The 11,956-nt window shown below is 63.2% G+C and overlaps 4 pseudogenes; all 4 read left to right on the top strand.

The window, feature by feature from the left end:
• Positions 1-202: 202 nt before the first annotated feature.
• LOC142863309 (uncharacterized) lies at positions 203-321 on the top strand (annotated as a pseudogene).
• Positions 322-4,081: 3,760 nt separating this feature from the next.
• On the top strand, positions 4,082-4,200 carry LOC142863310 (uncharacterized; annotated as a pseudogene).
• Positions 4,201-7,958: 3,758 nt separating this feature from the next.
• On the top strand, positions 7,959-8,077 carry LOC142863311 (uncharacterized; annotated as a pseudogene).
• A 3,760-nt stretch (positions 8,078-11,837) lies between these two features.
• LOC142863313 (uncharacterized) lies at positions 11,838-11,956 on the top strand (annotated as a pseudogene).

An 11,956-nucleotide genomic window follows, 5' to 3' on the forward strand; every position in this document is an offset into this window, starting at 1 on the left:
AGTGTGAGTGTGTGTGTGTGTGTATAGAGAGACAGCCCCCGCCCCGCCCCGCCCCGCCCCGCCCCGCCCATCACCCTCGTCCCTGGGAGCCCGCGGGACCCGGCCGGCGAACTCAACCGGCCCGGCCCGGCGCGGGAGGCGGCGGCGGGGAAGCCCAGAGAGGCTCGGCTTCTTGAGCGGGGCAGGGGCGCCCTCCGCCGCCGTCTAGGGCCACACCACCCTGAACGCCCCCGATCTCGTCTGGTCTGGGAAGCTAAGCAGGGTCGGGCCCGGTTAGTACTTGGATGGGAGACCGCCTGGGAATACCGGGTGCCACAGGCTGCTGCTTTTTTTTTTTTTTTTTTTTGTCCCCTTTCTGGGAGCGCGGCGGCGGCCCGGGGTGGGGGTCACCCCCACCCTCAGCGCCCGCGCGGTGCCTGGCGCCCCAGCCCGCACCGTGGGGCCTCCTCTTGTCCCAAGCCGCGACACCGCCGCCACGCGGCAGCATGCGTGGCATCTGGACTGTCAGGTCTCAGACCAAAGGTCTGCTCTGTGGGAACCGACACGCTGGAGGAAACCTTGAGAGTCTGAGAGGGGAGGGAGTTCCAGAGGAAGGCCAGGATGTCATTTTGAGGGAGTATGTGACCAGAACTCGTCCCGTTGCTTTTGGGGTTCTATGGGCTACACGCAGGAATCTTTGGTGGTGGCACCTGATGTTGGGGGATCCGGAGTCACACCCAGACCTGCTCCACAGGCCTCCTTTTACTTTTCTCTTCGGATTCATTATTTTTAAAAAGTGTCTCTTACCTCTAGGATTGCATTTTCTTTTCTCTCTCTCTTCAAGCAGATGATGGGAGTACAAGTATTCAGGTGACATGTGTTGCCCGTGCCCCCCTCCTCCCTGCGTTCTTTTTTTTTTTTTTTTTTTTGAGACAGAGTCTCGTTTTGCTGCCCAGGCTAGAGTGAGTGCCATGGCGTCAGCCTAGCTCACAGCAACCTCAATCTCCGGGCTCAAGCAATCCTGCTGCCTCAGCCTCCCGAGTAGTTGGGACTACAGGCATGCACCACCACGCCCGGCTGTGTTTTTCTATATATATTAGTTGGCCAATTAATTTCTTTCTATTTTTAGTAGAGACGGGGTCTCGCTCTTGCTCAGGCTGGTTTCGAACTCCTGACCTGGAGCAATCCGCCCGCCTCGGCCTCCCAGAGAGCTAGGATTACAGGCGTGAGCCACCGCGCCCGGCCCCCCCTGTGTTCTTATTCATATACCTCTCATGTTGTTCCAGCGTATTGTGGGGGTACCAATGTTAAGGTCGGGTGCCTTGCCCTCTCCAAGCCTCCCCCCTCGGGTCAGAGCTTCAAGTGCGCCCATCCCCCAGTCGGTGCGCACCCACCCCATGCCTAATGGATGTGTATGCCCCTCCCCTCCCCCCACCCGCCCGACACCCACCCGATGAAGGTGATTCCTCTCTGTCCACTTAGGCGTCCATCCGTTCGTACCAATTTGCTGGTGAGCGCGCTCACGTGGTGCTCGTGTGTCCATTCTTGGGATACCTGGCCTACTGGAACGGGTTCCAGCTCTGGCCAGGAGAACACGAGAGGCGCCCTCTCACCGCTGCTCCTCACAGCCGAATGGCACTCCGTGGTGTCCACGCGCCACATTTTATTGATGCACTCCTGGATGGATGGGCACTCGGGTCGCTTCCACGTCTTTGCGATTGTGAATTGTGCCCTAACTGTCACCCTAACCCTTACCCAGCCCGTCTCCTCTGCCCCTGCCTGACGCACTCCTCCCCGGCCAGGCCCGTCACTGTCCTGGGCCCCCGCCTGACCGGCTCCTCCCCGCCCGGCCTGTCACCGTCCTCTGCCCCTGCCTGACATGCTCCTTCCCGCCCGCCCGGCCTCTCACCGTCCTGGGCCCCTGCCTGACCGGCTCCTCCGTCGCCTGGGCCTTCCAAGGGCTTGGTGTGGACGCTGCTTCCAGGAAGCCCACCAGAAACCCGGCAGCAGGGTGGCCGCAGCAGTCTCCAGCAGCCGTCCCTAAGTCGCGTGAGTGCGGGGGACGTGCCCCCGCTGTGCCGCGGGGGCCCAGCCTGGTGTCTTCCCTGAGGCCCTGCGGCTGCCGGCTGGGCTGCCGCTCCCCGCAAGGGGAGAGCCGCGGAGGTGGGGACCGCCTCCTGATGGGGACGTACACGCAGCTCTCCACGTCGGATTCCGGGGCTCTCTGTCCTGCCCGAAGGCCCAGCTGGCCTGCGGGTCCTTAGAGTGGCAAAAACATCCGAAAACTGAGATTGAGGGTCCGGTGGGTGTCTGCACTTTTGTGCTGGGCACCCCAGGGAGGCCCGGGGGCTGGCTGGACAACGTGGTCTGCTGGGCGGGGGGGTTGGAGGAGCAACTGATGCCCTTTGCACTTTGGGTAGCAAGAGTCTGAGGTGTCTCTGAGCCCTGTGCCCTGTGGGGGGGGGCGGGGGGGGGGAGGAGGAGGAGGAGGAGGAGGAGGTGGGAAGGGCCGGGGCCTGCAGTCCTGTTCCCGGGGTGGCACGGCAAGTGGCTTCTTCCACAGGCTGCTTGGCCTGGGCTCCCTGCACCTGGGCCTTTGGAGGACCGGCCCTGTGCTTGCCAACACTTCCTGCAGGGACCCAGAGCTGGGAGGTGGCATCTCTCAGCCCTGGGTCGGGCAGAGCCCCAGCGGGCCATGCCCACAACCTCTCTCAGCACCGGTCCCCCAGAAGGCTCCTTTGGGACCAGGATTCTCTTGCGGTGACTCTTTAAGGTCTGGCCCCTGGATGGAGGGGCACCAGGAGTAGAGGAGCAGGAAGGGGAAGGGGGTGGCCATGCGAGGGGACACTTTGAGGCCGAGTCCCAGCTTCAGCCTGATCCTCCTGGGAACCCCGCTCTGAGACAAGGAGCCGGGCTTCGCATTCCCACAGCAGCCAGTCGTGGGCTGAGGACACCTGGGGCGTTGGGAACTCCCTGGCTTCTCCTTGGTTTAACGTCTAGAGTTGCTTGTGAATCGCGCCGCCACACACACCCGAGCGCAGGTGTCTTCCGCACAGACTGCGGGCCTCGCTCTTCTGAACGCCGCTAGCTCGCCACCCACCCACGGGTGAACCTGGTCAGGGTGCTTTCTCTAAGGGGCAGACTCTTTTCCGGGCGGGCTACCGGTGTCTCTGTTTGCTCGTTTCTTTCTTCCATTTCGGGAAAGTCTTCCTTGCTGGGTGTGGAAATCTCCTATGCCTTCCCTCGCCTATTCTGTCAGCTTTAAAATTCTCTTTCAGTTGCCACCCTCACAGATGGATTAGGAAACTCTTTCCAGTGCACTCATTAGTGAAATGACCTCCAGGAAGCTGGAATCCAATATCTAATGGCCGATTTTTAGCGAGTCCACACGCCAGGGTGGTCGGGGTCCAATGCAGCCCCGGCCAGGCCCAGGCCCCTTGGACTGGGCCACAGGAGGACACGGAGGAGGGTCCCGGCCCCCACGAAGCGGTGCCGGCAGTTCTCCACGGGCTTGGGCGTTTTCCAGAGGTAGCAGATGGAGGGGACTGATTTCTTCAGCGCCCCCCAAACCACGCCACCCCACCCCACCCATGGGACACATCCCCAGAGAGAGACGCCCCATACACTGGCTGTGCCCCAGCCCTGGCCCGGGGGAATAGGCGGCAGCCCACCCACAGGGCTAGGGGGCGGGCGCAGCTGAAAGGGGTTGTGGGGGAGGGCGGCCCCTGGCTGGGGTCAAAGGGCGAGCGTCCCGCGCGTGCGCAGTCAGCGGCAGGCAGCGACGCGCTGGGGGTGGGCAGCGGGTAGGTGAAGGAGGCCGGGCGAGGAGACGAGGGGGGCTGGGAGGGCTCCACCTTGGCTAGTCCAACCGTGGAGGCGCATCTTGTGTGAGTGTGAGTGAGTGTGAGTGTGTGTGTGTGTGTATAGAGAGACAGCCCCCGCCCCGCCCCGCCCCGCCCCGCCCCGCCCATCACCCTCGTCCCTGGGAGCCCGCGGGACCCGGCCGGCGAACTCAACCGGCCCGGCCCGGCGCGGGAGGCGGCGGCGGGGAAGCCCAGAGAGGCTCGGCTTCTTGAGCGGGGCAGGGGCGCCCTCCGCCGCCGTCTAGGGCCACACCACCCTGAACGCCCCCGATCTCGTCTGGTCTGGGAAGCTAAGCAGGGTCGGGCCCGGTTAGTACTTGGATGGGAGACCGCCTGGGAATACCGGGTGCCACAGGCTGCTGCTTTTTTTTTTTTTTTTTTTTGTCCCCTTTCTGGGAGCGCGGCGGCGGCCCGGGGTGGGGGTCACCCCCACCCTCAGCGCCCGCGCGGTGCCTGGCGCCCCAGCCCGCACCGTGGGGCCTCCTCTTGTCCCAAGCCGCGACACCGCCGCCACGCGGCAGCATGCGTGGCATCTGGACTGTCAGGTCTCAGACCAAAGGTCTGCTCTGTGGGAACCGACACGCTGGAGGAAACCTTGAGAGTCTGAGAGGGGAGGGAGTTCCAGAGGAAGGCCAGGATGTCATTTTGAGGGAGTATGTGACCAGAACTCGTCCCGTTGCTTTTGGGGTTCTATGGGCTACACGCAGGAATCTTTGGTGGTGGCACCTGATGTTGGGGGATCCGGAGTCACACCCAGACCTGCTCCACAGGCCTCCTTTTACTTTTCTCTTCGGATTCATTATTTTTAAAAAGTGTCTCTTACCTCTAGGATTGCATTTTCTTTTCTCTCTCTCTTCAAGCAGATGATGGGAGTACAAGTATTCAGGTGACATGTGTTGCCCGTGCCCCCCTCCTCCCTGCGTTCTTTTTTTTTTTTTTTTTTTTGAGACAGAGTCTCGTTTTGCTGCCCAGGCTAGAGTGAGTGCCATGGCGTCAGCCTAGCTCACAGCAACCTCAATCTCCGGGCTCAAGCAATCCTGCTGCCTCAGCCTCCCGAGTAGTTGGGACTACAGGCATGCACCACCACGCCCGGCTGTGTTTTTCTATATATATTAGTTGGCCAATTAATTTCTTTCTATTTTTAGTAGAGACGGGGTCTCGCTCTTGCTCAGGCTGGTTTCGAACTCCTGACCTGGAGCAATCCGCCCGCCTCGGCCTCCCAGAGAGCTAGGATTACAGGCGTGAGCCACCGCGCCCGGCCCCCCCTGTGTTCTTATTCATATACCTCTCATGTTGTTCCAGCGTATTGTGGGGGTACCAATGTTAAGGTCGGGTGCCTTGCCCTCTCCAAGCCTCCCCCCTCGGGTCAGAGCTTCAAGTGCGCCCATCCCCCAGTCGGTGCGCACCCACCCCATGCCTAATGGATGTGTATGCCCCTCCCCTCCCCCCACCCGCCCGACACCCACCCGATGAAGGTGATTCCTCTCTGTCCACTTAGGCGTCCATCCGTTCGTACCAATTTGCTGGTGAGCGCGCTCACGTGGTGCTCGTGTGTCCATTCTTGGGATACCTGGCCTACTGGAACGGGTTCCAGCTCTGGCCAGGAGAACACGAGAGGCGCCCTCTCACCGCTGCTCCTCACAGCCGAATGGCACTCCGTGGTGTCCACGCGCCACATTTTATTGATGCACTCCTGGATGGATGGGCACTCGGGTCGCTTCCACGTCTTTGCGATTGTGAATTGTGCCCTAACTGTCACCCTAACCCTTACCCAGCCCGTCTCCTCTGCCCCTGCCTGACGCACTCCTCCCCGGCCAGGCCCGTCACTGTCCTGGGCCCCCGCCTGACCGGCTCCTCCCCGCCCGGCCTGTCACCGTCCTCTGCCCCTGCCTGACATGCTCCTTCCCGCCCGCCCGGCCTCTCACCGTCCTGGGCCCCTGCCTGACCGGCTCCTCCGTCGCCTGGGCCTTCCAAGGGCTTGGTGTGGACGCTGCTTCCAGGAAGCCCACCAGAAACCCGGCAGCAGGGTGGCCGCAGCAGTCTCCAGCAGCCGTCCCTAAGTCGCGTGAGTGCGGGGGACGTGCCCCCGCTGTGCCGCGGGGGCCCAGCCTGGTGTCTTCCCTGAGGCCCTGCGGCTGCCGGCTGGGCTGCCGCTCCCCGCAAGGGGAGAGCCGCGGAGGTGGGGACCGCCTCCTGATGGGGACGTACACGCAGCTCTCCACGTCGGATTCCGGGGCTCTCTGTCCTGCCCGAAGGCCCAGCTGGCCTGCGGGTCCTTAGAGTGGCAAAAACATCCGAAAACTGAGATTGAGGGTCCGGTGGGTGTCTGCACTTTTGTGCTGGGCACCCCAGGGAGGCCCGGGGGCTGGCTGGACAACGTGGTCTGCTGGGCGGGGGGGTTGGAGGAGCAACTGATGCCCTTTGCACTTTGGGTAGCAAGAGTCTGAGGTGTCTCTGAGCCCTGTGCCCTGTGGGGGGGGGCGGGGGGGGAGGAGGAGGAGGAGGAGGAGGAGGTGGGAAGGGCCGGGGCCTGCAGTCCTGTTCCCGGGGTGGCACGGCAAGTGGCTTCTTCCACAGGCTGCTTGGCCTGGGCTCCCTGCACCTGGGCCTTTGGAGGACCGGCCCTGTGCTTGCCAACACTTCCTGCAGGGACCCAGAGCTGGGAGGTGGCATCTCTCAGCCCTGGGTCGGGCAGAGCCCCAGCGGGCCATGCCCACAACCTCTCTCAGCACCGGTCCCCCAGAAGGCTCCTTTGGGACCAGGATTCTCTTGCGGTGACTCTTTAAGGTCTGGCCCCTGGATGGAGGGGCACCAGGAGTAGAGGAGCAGGAAGGGGAAGGGGGTGGCCATGCGAGGGGACACTTTGAGGCCGAGTCCCAGCTTCAGCCTGATCCTCCTGGGAACCCCGCTCTGAGACAAGGAGCCGGGCTTCGCATTCCCACAGCAGCCAGTCGTGGGCTGAGGACACCTGGGGCGTTGGGAACTCCCTGGCTTCTCCTTGGTTTAACGTCTAGAGTTGCTTGTGAATCGCGCCGCCACACACACCCGAGCGCAGGTGTCTTCCGCACAGACTGCGGGCCTCGCTCTTCTGAACGCCGCTAGCTCGCCACCCACCCACGGGTGAACCTGGTCAGGGTGCTTTCTCTAAGGGGCAGACTCTTTTCCGGGCGGGCTACCGGTGTCTCTGTTTGCTCGTTTCTTTCTTCCATTTCGGGAAAGTCTTCCTTGCTGGGTGTGGAAATCTCCTATGCCTTCCCTCGCCTATTCTGTCAGCTTTAAAATTCTCTTTCAGTTGCCACCCTCACAGATGGATTAGGAAACTCTTTCCAGTGCACTCATTAGTGAAATGACCTCCAGGAAGCTGGAATCCAATATCTAATGGCCGATTTTTAGCGAGTCCACACGCCAGGGTGGTCGGGGTCCAATGCAGCCCCGGCCAGGCCCAGGCCCCTTGGACTGGGCCACAGGAGGACACGGAGGAGGGTCCCGGCCCCCACGAAGCGGTGCCGGCAGTTCTCCACGGGCTTGGGCGTTTTCCAGAGGTAGCAGATGGAGGGGACTGATTTCTTCAGCGCCCCCCAAACCACGCCACCCCACCCCACCCATGGGACACATCCCCAGAGAGAGACGCCCCATACACTGGCTGTGCCCCAGCCCTGGCCCGGGGGAATAGGCGGCAGCCCACCCACAGGGCTAGGGGGCGGGCGCAGCTGAAAGGGGTTGTGGGGGAGGGCGGCCCCTGGCTGGGGTCAAAGGGCGAGCGTCCCGCGCGTGCGCAGTCAGCGGCAGGCAGCGACGCGCTGGGGGTGGGCAGCGGGTAGGTGAAGGAGGCCGGGCGAGGAGACGAGGGGGGCTGGGAGGGCTCCACCTTGGCTAGTCCAACCGTGGAGGCGCATCTTGTGTGAGTGTGAGTGAGTGTGAGTGTGTGTGTGTGTGTATAGAGAGACAGCCCCCGCCCCGCCCCGCCCCGCCCCGCCCCGCCCATCACCCTCGTCCCTGGGAGCCCGCGGGACCCGGCCGGCGAACTCAACCGGCCCGGCCCGGCGCGGGAGGCGGCGGCGGGGAAGCCCAGAGAGGCTCGGCTTCTTGAGCGGGGCAGGGGCGCCCTCCGCCGCCGTCTAGGGCCACACCACCCTGAACGCCCCCGATCTCGTCTGGTCTGGGAAGCTAAGCAGGGTCGGGCCCGGTTAGTACTTGGATGGGAGACCGCCTGGGAATACCGGGTGCCACAGGCTGCTGCTTTTTTTTTTTTTTTTTTTTGTCCCCTTTCTGGGAGCGCGGCGGCGGCCCGGGGTGGGGGTCACCCCCACCCTCAGCGCCCGCGCGGTGCCTGGCGCCCCAGCCCGCACCGTGGGGCCTCCTCTTCCCAAGCCGCGACACCGCCGCCACGCGGCAGCATGCGTGGCATCTGGACTGTCAGGTCTCAGACCAAAGGTCTGCTCTGTGGGAACCGACACGCTGGAGGAAACCTTGAGAGTCTGAGAGGGGAGGGAGTTCCAGAAGAAGGCCAGGATGTCATTTTGAGGGAGTATGTGACCAGAACTCGTCCCGTTGCTTTTGGGGTTCTATGGGCTACACGCAGGAATCTTTGGTGGTGGCACCTGATGTTGGGGGATCCGGAGTCACACCCAGACCTGCTCCACAGGCCTCCTTTTACTTTTCTCTTCGGATTCATTATTTTTAAAAAGTGTCTCTTACCTCTAGGATTGCATTTTCTTTTCTCTCTCTCTTCAAGCAGATGATGGGAGTACAAGTATTCAGGTGACATGTGTTGCCCGTGCCCCCCTCCTCCCTGCGTTCTTTTTTTTTTTTTTTTTTTTGAGACAGAGTCTCGTTTTGCTGCCCAGGCTAGAGTGAGTGCCATGGCGTCAGCCTAGCTCACAGCAACCTCAATCTCCGGGCTCAAGCAATCCTGCTGCCTCAGCCTCCCGAGTAGTTGGGACTACAGGCATGCACCACCACGCCCGGCTGTGTTTTTCTATATATATTAGTTGGCCAATTAATTTCTTTCTATTTTTAGTAGAGACGGGGTCTCGCTCTTGCTCAGGCTGGTTTCGAACTCCTGACCTGGAGCAATCCGCCCGCCTCGGCCTCCCAGAGAGCTAGGATTACAGGCGTGAGCCACCGCGCCCGGCCCCCCCTGTGTTCTTATTCATATACCTCTCATGTTGTTCCAGCGTATTGTGGGGGTACCAATGTTAAGGTCGGGTGCCTTGCCCTCTCCAAGCCTCCCCCCTCGGGTCAGAGCTTCAAGTGCGCCCATCCCCCAGTCGGTGCGCACCCACCCCATGCCTAATGGATGTGTATGCCCCTCCCCTCCCCCCACCCGCCCGACACCCACCCGATGAAGGTGATTCCTCTCTGTCCACTTAGGCGTCCATCCGTTCGTACCAATTTGCTGGTGAGCGCGCTCACGTGGTGCTCGTGTGTCCATTCTTGGGATACCTGGCCTACTGGAACGGGTTCCAGCTCTGGCCAGGAGAACACGAGAGGCGCCCTCTCACCGCTGCTCCTCACAGCCGAATGGCACTCCGTGGTGTCCACGCGCCACATTTTATTGATGCACTCCTGGATGGATGGGCACTCGGGTCGCTTCCACGTCTTTGCGATTGTGAATTGTGCCCTAACTGTCACCCTAACCCTTACCCAGCCCGTCTCCTCTGCCCCTGCCTGACGCACTCCTCCCCGGCCAGGCCCGTCACTGTCCTGGGCCCCCGCCTGACCGGCTCCTCCCCGCCCGGCCTGTCACCGTCCTCTGCCCCTGCCTGACATGCTCCTTCCCGCCCGCCCGGCCTCTCACCGTCCTGGGCCCCTGCCTGACCGGCTCCTCCGTCGCCTGGGCCTTCCAAGGGCTTGGTGTGGACGCTGCTTCCAGGAAGCCCACCAGAAACCCGGCAGCAGGGTGGCCGCAGCAGTCTCCAGCAGCCGTCCCTAAGTCGCGTGAGTGCGGGGGACGTGCCCCCGCTGTGCCGCGGGGGCCCAGCCTGGTGTCTTCCCTGAGGCCCTGCGGCTGCCGGCTGGGCTGCCGCTCCCCGCAAGGGGAGAGCCGCGGAGGTGGGGACCGCCTCCTGATGGGGACGTACACGCAGCTCTCCACGTCGGATTCCGGGGCTCTCTGTCCTGCCCGAAGGCCCAGCTGGCCTGCGGGTCCTTAGAGTGGCAAAAACATCCGAAAACTGAGATTGAGGGTCCGGTGGGTGTCTGCACTTTTGTGCTGGGCACCCCAGGGAGGCCCGGGGGCTGGCTGGACAACGTGGTCTGCTGGGCGGGGGGGTTGGAGGAGCAACTGATGCCCTTTGCACTTTGGGTAGCAAGAGTCTGAGGTGTCTCTGAGCCCTGTGCCCTGTGGGGGGGGGCGGGGGGGGAGGAGGAGGAGGAGGAGGAGGAGGTGGGAAGGGCCGGGGCCTGCAGTCCTGTTCCCGGGGTGGCACGGCAAGTGGCTTCTTCCACAGGCTGCTTGGCCTGGGCTCCCTGCACCTGGGCCTTTGGAGGACCGGCCCTGTGCTTGCCAACACTTCCTGCAGGGACCCAGAGCTGGGAGGTGGCATCTCTCAGCCCTGGGTCGGGCAGAGCCCCAGCGGGCCATGCCCACAACCTCTCTCAGCACCGGTCCCCCAGAAGGCTCCTTTGGGACCAGGATTCTCTTGCGGTGACTCTTTAAGGTCTGGCCCCTGGATGGAGGGGCACCAGGAGTAGAGGAGCAGGAAGGGGAAGGGGGTGGCCATGCGAGGGGACACTTTGAGGCCGAGTCCCAGCTTCAGCCTGATCCTCCTGGGAACCCCGCTCTGAGACAAGGAGCCGGGCTTCGCATTCCCACAGCAGCCAGTCGTGGGCTGAGGACACCTGGGGCGTTGGGAACTCCCTGGCTTCTCCTTGGTTTAACGTCTAGAGCTGCTTGTGAATCGCGCCGCCACACACACCCGAGCGCAGGTGTCTTCCGCACAGACTGCGGGCCTCGCTCTTCTGAACGCCGCTAGCTCACCACCCACCCACGGGTGAACCTGGTCAGGGTGCTTTCTCTAAGGGGCAGACTCTTTTCCGGGCGGGCTACCGGTGTCTCTGTTTGCTCGTTTCTTTCTTCCATTTCGGGAAAGTCTTCCTTGCTGGGTGTGGAAATCTCCTATGCCTTCCCTCGCCTATTCTGTCAGCTTTAAAATTCTCTTTCAGTTGCCACCCTCACAGATGGATTAGGAAACTCTTTCCGGTGCACTCATTAGTGAAATGACCTCCAGGAAGCTGGAATCCAATATCTAATGGCCGATTTTTAGCGAGTCCACACGCCAGGGTGGTCGGGGTCCAATGCAGCCCCGGCCAGGCCCAGGCCCCTTGGACTGGGCCACAGGAGGACACGGAGGAGGGTCCCGGCCCCCACGAAGCGGTGCCGGCAGTTCTCCACGGGCTTGGGCGTTTTCCAGAGGTAGGAGATGGAGGGGACTGATTTCTTCAGCGCCCCCCAAACCACGCCACCCCACCCCACGCATGGGACACATCCCCAGAGAGAGACGCCCCATACACTGGCTGCGCCCCAGCCCTGGCCCGGGGGAATAGGCGGCAGCCCACCCACAGGGCGAGGGGGGGGCGCAGCTGAAAGGGGTTGTGGGGGAGGGCGGCCCCTGGCTGGGGTCAAAGGGCGAGCGTCCCGCGCGTGCGCAGTCAGCGGCAGGCAGCGACGCGCTGGGGGTGGGCAGCGGGTAGGTGAAGGAGGCCGGGCGAGGAGACGAGGGGGGCTGGGAGGGCTCCACCTTGGCGAGTCCAGCCGTGGAGGCGCATCTTGTGTGAGTGTGAGTGAGTGTGAGTGTGTGTGTGTGTGTATAGAGAGACAGCCCCCGCCCCGCCCCGCCCCGCCCCGCCCCGCCCCGCCCATCACCCCCGTCCCTGGGAGCCCGCGGGACCCGGCCGGCGAACTCAACCGGCCCGGCCCGGCGCGGGAGGCGGCGGCGGGGAAGCCCAGAGAGGCTCGGCTTCTTGAGCGGGGCAGGGGCGCCCTCCGCCGCCGTCTAGGGCCACACCACCCTGAACGCCCCCGATCTCGTCTGGTCTGGGAAGCTAAGCAGGGTCGGGCCCGGTTAGTACTTGGATGGGAGACCGCCTGGGAATACCGGGTGCCACAGGCT

Source organism: Microcebus murinus, chromosome 21 (genome assembly GCF_040939455.1).
Source record: "Microcebus murinus isolate Inina chromosome 21, M.murinus_Inina_mat1.0, whole genome shotgun sequence".
NCBI classification, from domain to species: Eukaryota; Metazoa; Chordata; class Mammalia; order Primates; family Cheirogaleidae; genus Microcebus; species Microcebus murinus.